The 15,347-nt window shown below is 41.1% G+C and overlaps 1 long non-coding RNA gene across 1 annotated transcript; it reads left to right on the top strand.

Moving 5' to 3' along the window:
- Positions 1-608: 608 nt before the first annotated feature.
- On the top strand, positions 609-5,813 carry LOC119887384. Its single transcript, XR_005441701.1, has 3 exons — positions 609-662; positions 879-1,854; positions 5,708-5,813. It is a non-coding gene; the product is annotated as an uncharacterized LOC119887384 (long non-coding RNA).
- The last annotated feature ends 9,534 nt before the right edge of the window (positions 5,814-15,347 follow it).

Genomic DNA, 15,347 nt, shown 5'->3' with positions numbered 1-15,347 from the left:
TCCCTCTGAAATGAAGCCCACAAAACCATGACGCTGCTTTATGTTTTTGTCTCTGTATCCTCAGAGTCCAGAGGCCAGGTCACAGTGACTCAGCCTGGAGCAGTGAGCTCTGCTCTGGGAGGCTCCGTCTCCATCAAATGTAGGACCAGTCAGAATGTTTATACTTGGGGCAACACGCTTTAGCCTGGTACCAACAGAGAGATGGAGAAACTCCTAAACTCCTCATATACGCTGCTAGCACTCGAGAATCAGGGATTCCAGATCGTTTTACAGGCATTGGATCAAACTCTGACTTCACTCTGACCATCAGTGGAGTCCAGACTGAAGATGCAGCAGTTTACTACTGTCAGAGTTTTCACTATATCAACAGTCAGTATGTGTTCACACAGTGAAAAAGCGTCGTACAAAAACCTCCCTCAGTCAGACTGAACGGAAACTGAACTGACTGCTGCAGCTGGAAGCTACTGCAGAGACTGATACACTTCACTGAGGACACACACACACACACACACACACACACATACACACACTGTGCTCCCAGCCGTTAAGAGGCCAGTGTTGATCAGTGGCTGTCCAGGCCTTTCAGAGCCACTGACACGCCGGCAGCACAATGATGATGTCACTGATTCTACTGCTGGCCACCCTGGGGCTCCTTGTTCAGGGTGAGACTCTCTTCTGAAAACTTTGCTTCAGGATGCAACCAGGTTCACCACAATGATGTTCTGCTGTGATGGAGAAACACTGAAACAAGCAGCATTTACCTTCTTCCATCTGTTCTCCATGTTAAAGAAATGAGACTCTTCTGTTTGGATGTTGATCATCTTTCTCCAAACTGGATTTGTCTCAATAACCCTTCTCCTCTTTTTCATGTTTTCCAGATTCATCAGGAGAAATCATCCTGACTCAGTCTCCTGGAGCTCAGTCTGTTGTTCCAGGACAGACTGTCTCTCTATCAGATGTAAAGCCAGTTCAAGTATCAGTAGCAACATTTCAGATCATTTCAGTGGGAGTCAGTCTGGAACTGACTTCACTTTGACCATCAGTGGAGTCCAGGCTGAAGACGCAGGAGTTTATTACTGTCACCAGGGTGGTCACAGCTTCCCATTCATACAGTGATACAACATCGTACAAAAACTTCCCTCAGCTGGAGAGGAACTGATCTGAATCACCAGCTGCACAGAAACCATAACACTAGATATTTCAAAAACATAACCACACTGTAATGTAATGTATGTAAATGTACTTTAATTAGAATGAAACTCGTGCAGTTAAAAGTTGTAAAGTTACATTTTACTGAAACACACTGAGAGGTTACAATAATAAGTTTTCCTTTGTTTTAGGTGAGTATTTTATTTAAATTCAATGCACCTCCATGTGGATTTGTAAAATGTGAAATCACTTTCATATTTTGTTAATTTGATATATTCTGTGTTGTTGTTTTTTACTAATGAGTCATAAATATCATAATGCCTAAAATATTTGTTGTTTAAACTTTGGTAGATGTATTGACAGGACTGAGTAAATTGTCTTCATGCAAATAAAACACTGATGAAATAGATGTGATGGAAATTTGATATTTTTTTGATATATATTTTGAAATTTTATAGGGCATGCAAGCTGAAGATTTATACAAAGAGGACAAAGTGATAAAATAGCCATCAAAAGGGGCTGAAGAACTCTGTATTAACCAATCACAGTACGAGAAAACGGACAGTAGGGGAGACCGGTGGACAAAAATGGACATTGGTACACAGAGATTGTCTGGACAGATACAAAACAGATCCAAATGGACTGAGCTGGAGGGGGCGGGACGGACGCTAGTGACAGGAAACAACTGGGACACACACACACTGGGTGAGTCACAATTTCTCACAGAAAAATAAAAACTTAAGCAAACTGAAGGTAAAAAAACAAAGTAATACTATATTAATTTATTAGCAAATGCTGATGAGCTTGAACAGCCTACATTGGTGATGAATGATAACCACAAAGAGTTTAGGAAACTGCCAAAGTATCTGTTAGTAAATTTAACCCCAGCAGGGGATAATATTGCTACATGATATGTTGAAAACAGCCCAACAGAGCGGCAGGTATTGCATATAAGGTATCATAATAATGAATTTTGATGACATAGTTGTTAAACACTTATTTCAGTTATCAGAGCACTGAATGAGTGACCCCCATGTCACACACACACACACACACACACACACACACACACACACACAATTTTTAATTATTTATGGAACAGGGACAGTGAAAAAGAGAGAGAGAGAATTATTTCAATATCTGGATCAAGGAGCGCTGCGCTGTTGTTTTGTTTCTTTTTCTCCTCTGATCTTAGCAGTACCAAGGGGGACATATACACATGGCGAAGCAAAGTGATTTGGAAACGGATGGATTTGGGGATGCAAGTCCGCCCGGAGTTGGCTGACTGACAACAGGCCCATAAGTTGGAATTTGAGTACACTGGTTAAAACATTAAACTGTGACCTATGGTGGCCCATAGGTTTCAGGCCAAATACAAAAGCCACAACACGAACACAAAAAGCCACAACACGAACACAAAAAGCCACAACACGAACAAAAAAGCCACAACACGATTACAAAGCCACAACACGAGCAAAATGCCACAACACGAACATAAAAGCCACAACACGAACAAAAAAGCCACAACATGAACAAAAAAGCCACAATGGAAGTTGACAAGTAACAGTGGATTACTGTCTGCAGAACACAGCTACACAGTAGTACAGCGACTATGTAGCTGTTCCACATTCAAGAGGTCTGGGTTCAAATTATAGAAAGAACTTTCTTCTTCCTGTGACTTTTTCCCGCATAATGCCAAATTAGTAAATGTAGGCCTACGTGGAAGAAGAACTTCTTACCCGTTTGATAAATAAGTAATACTTCTGTTCTGGTCAAATAATATACAGCGGGATATTTGTGTGAATTAAACAGCTGTCTGTGCAGATTAGCATCATAAACAAAAGCAAGGAGTCTCAGGTTACCATGGAGATGACTTTATACTTATACAAAGGGGTGCGGAGGTGCTGCAGCGCCCCCTATTCATAGTTTTCACGTGACGTCACATTCCATGAAAAACGCTCCCTTGGAGGACAAAAAAGACGTTATTTTCCACTGCCAGGAAGCAAGTGATCCACTGTTACTATGAGTTTTTTACTTTTGCATTGCCAAAATGCTGGATGGTAGTTGTACTTTCTGATGCACAAATCGAGGAAGAGACAAGCCTGAGCTGTTAGGTTAGGTTAAGTTGTGCTATCTGTGAGTTTTCGTCGATGGGCATGTCGGTGGTGTGGCGTCAAAGATCAACTCTTCGCCATGACACAGGAAGTTGTTGTAACTTCAGTGTACATGCTCACATCTGAACAAAACTTTACGTGCTTGATAACTGTTCCACCCCGAAGACACCCACACGCCAATATTAATTTATATTCATAGCGCCAAGTGCGATGTAGTGCCACAAAGGGGACACAGGAAGTGACGTAAAACACCTTCATGCAGCGTCGGAAGCGCGTAGCAAATTCACAGCTGCGCCGGCAGAGATCCAGAATATGCAACACGGCTGCCTCACACACCAACACGCTACACGTGCGAGGGCCCGCCCAACGCTGGTTGCAGCTTTAATTGTATTTGTGTTGTGGGATTTGTATTCATGTTGTGGCTTTTGTATTAGGCCTGAAACCTACAGGCCACTGTAGTGACCTCATGTCTGAGGTGCAAATTGAATGAGAGTCTATAGCTGTAGTTAACACAAAGTTTGATTTGATTTATGTGTGAAATAACATTTACTAAAAAAAGAAGCGCTTGGAAATATTAAACATGTTTTCTTTTTGTTCACTGCTACAGGCTGGAGTGACCTGTACGCACCCACATTTTCAAAAAGATTGTGATGAAGGCCAACCAACAGAGCAACAGAGTGGTGGTAAATGCATTAGTGCACCAGTGAGCACTGCAGGTTTCACAGCTTTACATCAAAGACTACACATTTCTCTGTTGGTGATTTGGCAAAGGTCTGTTGTTATAAAATGTTATATTTCCCACGCGGCTGGTCGGTTTCCGTTCTGCAGTCCATCACACACAGCATGCTGAGATGACCATTGTGTTGCTAAAGCGGTTCGCCCACAATGGCCTCACACAAGGTTAGTCTGTCTGTCTCTAATTGCAATTCGAATAGACAGAATAACTTATCTGGGAATGCGATCACAATGAGAGTAAAGCTCTCTCTTCCAATGCATTCAAGCCTTTTCATCTATTCCAAAACCAATCACCATAAAGAAGGTGATGATGATTTTATGGACAAGAGATCCTATTACTAAAAAAGATGAACAGAGAGATAAATCTCTCTCTCATGATTCATGGTAAACTAACAGTGCTCTTGACTAACTTGAACTGACGAAGCTGAGCTGACCGAAATGGCTGTCTATAGTCTGCCTGTACTCAGGTACTACAAACACATGACCTACGTTTTTACTTTACTGACCAAAGGACGATCACATGACCTGTTTTGACACTACATCTTGGAAGCAAACCAGATGCCCGGTGCTTATTGTCATGTTGCTTGCTGTGTCTGTTGCTTTATGTTATGCTGGATGTTTCTTTGTGTGCTGCTGCTGTGTTGATGATAAAATGTGATGCTAAGATGTGAAAGAATTACTGTCTTGTTGTCATTGTTGAAAGTTTTCCCTCTCCTAAACAGGAGCAGCGGCCAGAGGCTAATATCTAACACTAACCAATTCTTCTTCTTCCTTTTTAGTTGTAGCCTTACTAGAAAACTACAGAGTGCTGGTGTTGTAAAACTGTAACTGTATCACTAATGAAATATTGTGGTGAAGCAAGACACTGGTTCATGAAAGGTTTCACAACACACCCTCACAACTTTTGTCAAACATGCTCAATCTGCCTAAGACACAACACAGGGAGGGGATTACAGGTTTCATTAGCAGCACATCCACCAGCAGATGAACCGTTTAACCACCTTATGAGGGAGGTTTTTAACTAAACCCAAGCAAAGGCAAAAAAGTACTGTTGATGATAGTTGATATGTTTCCAAAATGGATAGAAGTTTTTCCCTCTCCAGCAACAAAGCCAATGCAGTCTCCCGCCAGGAGGTTTTGTGGTGGTTGTGGAGGCTGAAAGAGCTACATGGATACATACCAGCCACTGCAGGAAGGTGCCTGCACCAGAACAGTAACAGATCAACAAGCGTGCACAATCAGCAACTGAACCACTGTTTTCCCTGACCTTGTGTTGTGAGTGAAGGAGGGATTGGGAACGCTTAGGCACCCTTTGTCTCGGACTCACAGGCTGTTAGACAGCAAACATCAACACAAGGGAGCTAGTGGGAAAACTCCTGGTCTCACCACTGCTGATTTAAGAGTGAGTAGCATGTTTGTCTCTGGAAGGAGACATCCATGGGACCCAGTCAGACACCCAGACATGTGTGGGCCTACGAGGAACAACACAGATGTTTGCTGCCATTGCAATAACATTAACAGTTCCTCTGTTGCAGTTCTTAGATCACAAGCATGATGCACAAAAGCCACCACAACAGAACACCACAGTGAACTACACACAGGCATTGACATCACATAGCAGTGTTAGAGGCAAGAGAAGCACCCAAAGAGGCTGGGATGCTTGGATAATTTTAATAACTCCTCTTGTACGTTTGTGCCCAACAATACAGCTCCAGATGGTTCGGTGACCCCAGTGCTGGAAGGAATGCGTTCGCTACGAGAAGAACTTGCAGAGAACTCTGAAGTGGACACTAATACAGTGGGTACGGAAAGTATTCAGACCCCTTTAAATTTTTCACTCTTTGTTTCATTGCAGCCATTTTCCAAAAATCAAAAAAGTTCGTTATTTCTCAGTAATGTACACTCAGCACCCCATCTTGACAGAAAAAAACAGAAATGTAGAAATTTTTGCAAATTTATTAAAAAAGAAAAACTGAAATATCACATGGTCATAAGTATTCAGACCCTTTGCTCAGTATTTAGTAGAAGCACCCTTTTGATCTAATACAGCCATGAGTCGTTTTGGGAAAGATGCAACAAGTTTTTCACATCTGGATTTGGGTATCCTCTGCCATTCCTCCTTGCAGATCCTCTCCAGTTCTGTCAGGTTGGATGGTAAACGTTGGTGGACAGCCATTTTCAGGTCTCTCCAGAGATGCTCAATTGGGTTTAAGTCAGGGCTCTGGCTGGGCCATTCAAGAACAGCCACGGAGTTGTTGTGAAGCCACTCCTTCGTTATTTTAGCGGTGTGCTTAGGGTCATTGTCTTGTTGGAAGGTAAACCTTCGGCCCAGTCTGAGGTCCAGAGCACTCTGGAAAAGGTTTTCGTCCAGGATATCCCTGTACTTGGCCGCATTCATCTTTCCCTCGATTGCAACCAGTCGTCCTGTCCCTGCAGCTGAAAAACACCCCCACAGCATGATGCTGCCACCACCGTGCTTCACTGTTGAGACTGTATTGGACAGGTGATGAGCAGTGCCTGGTTTTCTCCACACATACCGCTTAGAATTAAGGCCAAAAAGTTCTATCTTGGTCTCATCAGACCAGAGGATCTTATTTATCACCATCTTGGAGTCCTTCAGGTGTTTTTTAGCAAACTCCATGCGGGCTTTCATGTGTCTTGCACTGAGGAGAGGCTTCCGTCGGGCCACTCTGCCATAAAGCCCCGACTGGTGGATTGCTGCAGTGATGGTTGACTTACTACAACTTTCTCCCATCTCCCGACTGCATCTCTGGAGCTCAGCCACAGTGACCTTTGGGTTCTTCTTTACCTCTCTCACCAAGGCTCTTCTCCCCCGATAGCTCAGTTAGGCCGGACGGCGAGCTCTAGGAAGGGTTCTGGTCGTCCCAAACGTCTTCCATTTGAGGATTATGGAGGCCACTGTGCTCTTAGGAACCTTAGTGCAGCAGAAATTTTTTTGTAACCTTGGCCAGATCTGTGCCTTGCCACAATTCTGTCTCTGAGCTCTTCAGGCAGTTCCTTTGACCTCATGATTCTCATTTGCTCTGACATGCACTGTGAGCTGTAAGGTCTTATATAGACAGGTGTGTGGCTTTCCTAAACAAGTCCAATCAGTATAATCAAACACAGCTGGACTCAAATGAAGGTGTAGAACCATCTCAAGGATGATCAGAAGAAATAGACAGCACCTGAGTTAAATATGAGTGTCACGGCAAAGGGTCTGAATACTTATGACCATGTGATATTTCAGTTTTTCTTTTTTAATAAATTTGCAAAAATTTCTACATTTCTGTTTTTTTCTGTCAAGATGGGGTGCTGAGTGTACATTACTGAGAAATAAAATGAACTTTTTTGATTTTTGGAAAATGGCTGCAATGAAACAAAGAGTGAAAAATTTAAAGGGGTCTGAATACTTTCCGTACCCACTGTATGTTTGACTGGTCTGATTCTGTATTTGCTAAATAAAAAGCCTTAGTGATGCCCATACTAGCAGGCCTAATGATTGCTGTAGCACTGTTACCTCTCTGTGGATGTTGCATTATTCCATGTGCCAGAGGTTTGACTGTAAGAGCTATTGATAAATGTGTGTCTATTCAAATGATCACACTCCATGAACAAGTGAACATGCCATTGTTGCAGCAGCAGAACTGTGATGAAAGGAAGGACCCAGATTCGTTTTCTTGGTTAAACTGGTGTAGATTACATCATGATGCCTTTCTATGACCTGATGATCTTTTTGTAATGCTGTATATTCTTGAGTGATCAAAGAATGCTCACAAGGGAGGAGTATGTGATGGAAATTTGATATTTATGTTTACTGTTTCACCCTGCATGCTCCATCAGAATATACCAATGTGTCACTGTGTGGTATATGCAACACTGACATAAAATCTTTGGTTTGAAAATCTGAGATAAGAACCATCTCATGTTGAAAGTACTTTAATTTCATTTTTAATCCTTGAAACGTATTGAGTAATGTAGATTTGTACAAACTACATTTTAAATGAATTCATGAAAACACCCGCTTTCATTCTTTCATTCACACCTTGTTTATACCTGCATTTAGAAAGTTCTCTTAATGCAGCTATAAAGAGAAACTTTACAGTGTCTCTGCTAAACAGAGACTCTGTAAGGTGAGACTCAAGGAGAAGAAGAAATTACCTCAGATATAATCCTGCACTGATAAAATAAAGGAAAATGCATCTTTGTTGGTAAAAAATAAAACTATACTACTAAGTATTATTTAATTTGAAATAACTTTTTTATTTTCTTACAGTGTTAACAGCATGAGCATTATTACATCAATGAAGCTTCGCTACTTAAAGTTGAATATTGTTAATATGATCTGATGACAGAGTAACAGTCACTATAACAGAAATGAAAACAACAAATTTGAATGAACTGGTCTTTATTGTGTTGAAATAATCCAAATTAAATCCAGTAAACAAACTTTAACCATGAAACATGTCATTAGAGAATGACTTAAGGAAAGAAAGAGACACAGACACAGAGAGAGTTACAGAGTTCAGAGAGCAGAGTAAAACCAGTAGCAGAGTTCCAGTGAGTCAGGTCAGGACTGGGAACACTGGTTTCTCCTCAGTGTCTCTGAGACCAGAGCCTGGGAGCCCTGGGTGGCCTCACAGGTCACAGAGCCCACCTTCCTCCACTGGTCTGCAGGGAGCCTCAGGGTGCTGCTCCAGCTGTAGCGGCCGTCCTTCTCCAGCACCCCGGGGCTCCTGCTCTCCTCCCAGCTGCTGCTGCTGCTGCTGCCGTCCACCTTCCAGGCCAGACTCCAGTCTGAGGGGAAGCCCTTGTTGGCCAGGCACATGAGCGTGGCCTTCCCCTGCTGCAGCTCCTCACTGGAGGGGGGCAGCACCGTCAGGGTGGGACGGACATCACCTAGGAGACACCAATCAGCTTAGAGGACACCTTTACTGTGTGAGAGCTGAGTTTCTCCTTTAAGGAGTTTCTGTCAGGTGTTTTTTCTGCTCCACCAGTCACTCACTCACACATTGTTTGACTTCACATTAAAAGTGGGTCAATCCAAGGTCACTAAACATGTACAGAGATCACCACCATCTGACTAAACTACAGTATAATTCCAGAAGCCAGTACTATTGCATGTTGCCCTAGCCCAAAATGGTACAAAGAATAGAAAGAAAGTAAAAGCAAATAAACAAAAAAAACACAAACTATTGTGGATCTTTCAGTTAGATCACATGATGTTTCTCAGCAGATGGAGTCGGCATGTTTACACTGAAATGTAGATTTTCAAATTTCCATTCCTCTGATCATTTTTAGGGATTTTGTGTTTTGGCTTCAAAGTTCAAATATTCCCTGACCTCTGCGTTATCACCATCTGCTGAAGAAGATCATGTAATTGATCCAAAGCTCCAGAAGAGCTACTGAATGGAACTTGTGGTGAAATGATTTATCAAGCATCAACTTTTAGTCTCAACTTTTGAGTCAACAAGGGCAAGAAGTCCTCAAAGTGCAGCATAAACCTCACAATACTGCTCACTGATATTACAACATGGACTTGAGGCAATCTGTCCAACTGTAACTGATGATGACTTCTAAAAAAACTTCTGGCCGGAGTTTAGCAAACTATCTGAGATCCTTGGCCTCAGCACCAACTCATTACTCATTACTGCTTCACTTGATGAAATATCTATACCAGTGGTCAATAATAGGCGGACCGCGGTCCGGATCCGGACCCAGCCGCTGTCCTCTCCGGACCGCCAACCTACAGCCGATTTATTATTGAGACTTACTACCTCGGGACGGAGCGTTTCAATTTTAACCCGCACAGCTTTTCTAGCATTTACTGTACTGGTTTAGCGGCCCAGGAAACTCACAGACCGATCGCATGTGATTCAATCGTCTCACGTGACATGAGAAAGTAGAAAAGTGGTAGCTCTATAAGGGGGATGAAAGAAGAGGAGGCATTACAGCTGTTCATTTGTTATGATGTGTTGAGTGTTTATTATAAAATTGGTTAAGACTACACTTCATCACTTCAAACTACACTTTCAATTTCATTTTTTCTAAAAATTAGGCACTTTATTTTAGTTTAATTAAATTTAGAATTTATTATTAGAGTAGTTATTATTTCTTATCCCTCCAGTTTGATGTGAAAACTGACTGAAATATTGTTTGATTTGACAGTCCGTTGACATATACATTATGGTACTGAAGTTAGTCGTTTTGATGTTCCGGGCCTTTGCTTCGGGAAATTTTCAACAACCAATAAAGTCACTATACATAAATATGCATTGATTTTAGACGTCACCATCCAACTCCTGAAAAGACGATTATAGATGGTAAAGAGGTTGAAATTGTTGAGTTGTATAAGTATTTGGGAATCATCATTGATAACAAGTTGACCTTTGAACTAAACACAGATATGCTGAGTAAGAAAAGTCAGCAATGTCTTTTCTGTCTGAGAAAGCTAACTAAGTTTCTATGGACAGATCCCTGATGACATTGTTTATAAATCTTTATTGAGTCCGTCTTTACTTTTTCATGAATTTGCTGGTATGCTTCTCTAAGTTTAAAACCGAAAAACACATTAGCAAAGGTAAATAAAGTTAGCAGCAAAATCATTGGGATTCAGCAGATAAAACTAACTGAACTGTACAATAGACATGTGCTTAAAAAGGCAGAATCCATCATGTCTGATAGTTCTCACCCCCTGCATGCAGAATTTAAGATGCTGCCTTCTGGTTCCCGCTTCAGTCAGCCACCAGCCAAAACATATTGATATAAATTCACCATCGTACCCTCTGCTATCTCTCTGCTTAACTCTGTAAAGAATAGGTAACGTCTGCACATAAGGCTGACTTGAACTTAAACTTTTAATGTTGTGGTATTCATTTACCCATTGGTCTGACCCTGTATTTTTAATCAATGTTGTCGTCTTTGTTGTTATGTACTGTGTGTTAACTTCTTTGCTACTGCAGCAAAACTAATTTCCCCTCAGGGACAAATAAATGTCTTGAACTTCAATATTCATGTCACTTATCAAAAACACAACTTTCCCAAAATAGAAAGACAAAACATAACAATTACAAATTACTTGATTAGTGCGACGGTTCTCAATCATGGCATCATTTAAGCTACAAACAAATACAGCCATAACACTGTTCACTGATGGGCACCAGCCTTCCACCAACACTTTGGGTCACAAATGAAAACAGGATCTTCATGCCAGGGTGCTGGAAGTAAAGCCGGTGCAGGTCCTCCATCATGTTGACCAGCTTCACAATGCTGACCTCCCTCATGCAGCTGCCGCCACAGTGGATGATGAGGACATCCAGTGCTGCACTTCTTCGCAGGGAGGGAAAAGAAAGGGAGAAGCCAGTCAGACCAAGAGACATCCGGCAGGGTGAAGATGCTTCCTAAGCTCTCTGCAACTCTCTGGCTCTCATGCTGCACATAGCTGTCACCAATGATCTAGAGTGCAAGTATGGGAGGAAAATAAACGAGTATAATAAATGCTTCTATGTCACATGTAAAGGAGAAAACATAACAAGGCAGCAACACCTCAAAATATCTAGATAACAGTCTATATTTCCAATGAAATATCAGCGGTCTAAAGTCTAGTTTATGCTGTGGGACCATAAACTCCATTTACCACAGTCACAGAAAAATATTTCTGCTGGATATCATGTACAATGCGTTAAACATGAGCAGCTAACCTTAACCTAGCTAGTCATGTCTGATGCACTACCAGTCAAGCTTCATGCTAAGACGCCTAATGTTAGCTAACTATTATACATGTCATTTTAAAAAAGGAGACAGCGATAGACTCCATGGCCTGGCCAATGGTAAATATAAAAAATCATTCAATTATGCCATACTACATTTAAAAGAATTTCTATTGAAATGAGCAACATAACGTCAACTTACCTCCATGATTGGTCAGTCAAACCCACCAATCGAATCTCTTATATTGACGATTTTTGGAGTAGTATGTAGCTTCAGTACCGGAGGCTGCCGTTTCAGGACCGCAATCGTAGGACCGGAACTGCATATCTAGGACCCTTGTTTACTTTGATACTGCCAGCTAGCTGGCTGGCTAGCTAGCTAGCTATGTTATTCTTGACACCCCCTGAAGCCAATTACCCTTACCACAACCATCACAGAGTGTGTGCCTAAACTTAATTTATTGATTATGTGCATGTCGACCGGTTAACCCTACAGCTGTGCTAGCAGCCAGGGTTAACCTCCTTCGCGTTGCTGTGCATTACCACCACCACTCCACTAGATGGCATTGTCACGAAAGAACTACAGTCCTAGAACTGTGGTCCCAGGATTGCGGGGGTCCTGCAGCTACATAATATTGCATTTTTGACTTGCAAAACTTTTCAAATTGCAAAACTTTCTCACTTGAAAAATGCTTTAACCTGCAAAACTTGCAAGGAAAACTTTTTGCCTTGAAATCAAAGAGGACATATAAGCAATTAAAACTTTTTTGTGACACAAAAAAGTAGCATACTCAAATAATGAAATTTCACTGCAGCATATCTCAGCAGTTATTGAACACAACAGAATCGATATTTATATATATTTTTTTGTGTTGTAAGACACAGAGAGCTTCTCCTCAGTGTTCTGGGACGACTCGACACACTGCAAAGAGAGAGATAATAACGTTTATACGGGTAAACTAAACTCCATCCTGTTGGTCGCAGGAGAGGAGGCTGCTAGTGTGTCGGTCTTCCTCAGATTGGATGAAACTGGTTTCACTTCCCTCTCTGAACTCAGTAACCATGGCAACCGATAGGCATCACTGCTGAATCATGACAACAGAAGGTTTTCAGTACTAAAGATAAAAAGTTAAAACTGGCACAGTTTTCCTCATGTATATTCTTTATTCTTAAATTAAATAATTGAATTAATTTCTTGTTTCAACTGTTTTAAATATTTCTTGTCTCAAGCAAAAACCTCCAATAAAGATGCTATGTTTGTCCATTTTATGTAAGTAAGAATCAACAATGAAACGTTGAAATGAACAATGTTAACTATTGAACTACTTTTTCAAACAAACTGATAAAACAAAAAACAACATGCCCCAGGGCTTTAAAATCATTAGACTGGGAAAAAGATTTAATAGTGCACATTAAAAACTGAATCAAAAGAAATTGGCCAGAATATTAAAACTTTGATAAAGTATTTTCTTCATACAGAGTAATTCAGTTTCCTACAAGAAATTGATAATAATGTATAAAATGTAATAAAAGTTTTATTGCAACAACAAAGTCTTTGTTAACAACATAGAAGACTTCAAGAATTGTTATCACATTTCAAATATCAGACATAATATGTGAGTATTGATCCATTGATAAACAGCATCATCAGAGTAATTCAAGTCCCTGCTGGAGTCAGTCAGAGCATTTCCATAGAGAGCTCACTTTGCATCAGCAGCACCATGCTCCAGTGCTCTGGGAGAGTTTATAGTCCTGAGAGTTGAACACTGGATGACTGACAGCTGTCCTTCATGACAACAGAAGCCACAGAAATCCTCCTCATCAAAAACATGACTTTGATCTGCGTCCTCATCTGGACTCTCCTCTGCTGCTGCTTCACAGGTAAAGTCCAGAGAATCAAACTCCTCTCCTCTATGAACATTCGTCCCTCTGAAATGAAGCCCACAAAACCATGACGCTGCTTTATGTTTTTGTCTCTGTATCCTCAGAGTCCAGAGGCCAGGTCACAGTGACTCAGCCTGGAGCAGTGAGCTCTGCTCTGGGAGGCTCCGTCTCCATCAAATGTAGGACCAGTCAGGATGTATATAGCTCTGACCGTTTAGCCTGGTACCAACAGAGAGATGGAGAAACTCCTAAACTCCTCATTTACTCTGCTAGCACTCGAGCATCAGGGATTCCAGGTCGTTTTACAGGTAGTGGATCAAACTCAGACTTCACTCTGACCATCAGTGGAGTCCAGACTGAAGATGCAGCAGTTTACTACTGTCAGAGTTTTCATGTTATCAACAGTCAGTGGTTGTTCACACAGTGAAAAAGTGCCGTACAAAAACCTCCCTCAGTCAGACTAAACAGAAACTGAAGTGACTGCTGCAGCTGGAAGCTACTGCAGAGACTGATACACTTCACTGAGGACACACACACACACACACACACACAAAGGTTGAAGATTTCCCAACTTTTACTTTAACCACAAATGAACATGTAGCAAAATAAGCTCAATTGTAAAAAATATGAAATCAAATTACTTTGTCCATCACAGCTTCTCACGATCCATTCATGTCTTTTTATGATCCCACCGTCTTTTTTGATTTGCCAAATAATCCAGAGTAGCCAGCCTGGGAAAGCAGGTAAGAAAAGTCTTGTTCATGACCTTTGACCTCAGTCTCATACTGGATTAAAGCAATTTCAACAATATACTTTTAATTGGAAATATGAAGACACAGATCAGCATCAGAAACATTCAGGATCAGAGACTGCCCAAACAAAACCAGTACATCCCTGAAAGCACAAAATAATATTTTAGATATATAAACTTCAATCATAAAAATTCAAAAGAAAGAAGTAACCTCCTTGATATAACTATATCCGCACATACTAAAGAATATCGAATAACAGATTTTCTCCATCATGCAAATCAAAACTCCACAAATACACTGAGACTAAATGTTTATTCTTAAACTTGAAAACGGCAAAAAAAAAAAAACTCCCCACAACATCCATCCACTAACTGTTGTGGAGCTTTCAATCACATCACATGATCTTTCTTAGCAGATGGAGTCACCCAGTTTTCATTTAAATGTAGATTTTCAAATTCCTTTTTCTCTGAGCATTTTTAGGACTTAATGTCCACATTGGCTTCAGCGTTAAAATATTCCATGACAGCTGGATGAACTCCATCTGCTGAGGAAGATCATGTCATAAAAACAGTAATGTAACTGATGAGGACTTCCATGTTTTCTGGTTGGAGTTTCTCGAGGAAGCTCTCTGAGATCATCTGCCTCAGCATCCCCTCAAACACAAAACACTGCTTTACTTGAAGAACTTTCCATATTACAGACACCTAAAGATGTCAAACCTACATTGATATTAATGTCACTAATCATTGTCTAAAATTACCATATTACATGTAGAAGTTACTAAAAATGACAAGTTTTCAGTATCTCTACATGTAAATATGTAAATATGTAGATCAACGCTCTCAGCACTGAGGGGGAAACACCATGATATGTTGAGGACAGCTACAGCTCACTGACTCTGTGTGTTTGCATATGTGTCCTGCCTCTCTGCTCCCAGCCGTTAAGAGGCCAGTGTTGATCAGTGGCTGTCCAGGCCTTTCAGAGCCACTGACACGCCGGCAGCA

Source organism: Micropterus salmoides, unplaced genomic scaffold (assembly GCF_014851395.1).
Source record: "Micropterus salmoides isolate LMB-PRFRI ecotype aquatic unplaced genomic scaffold, ASM1485139v1 Ms_hic_scaffold_4168, whole genome shotgun sequence".
Lineage (NCBI taxonomy): Eukaryota > Metazoa > Chordata > Actinopteri > Centrarchiformes > Centrarchidae > Micropterus > Micropterus salmoides.
This window is presented reverse-complemented; position numbering and strand designations above follow the sequence as displayed.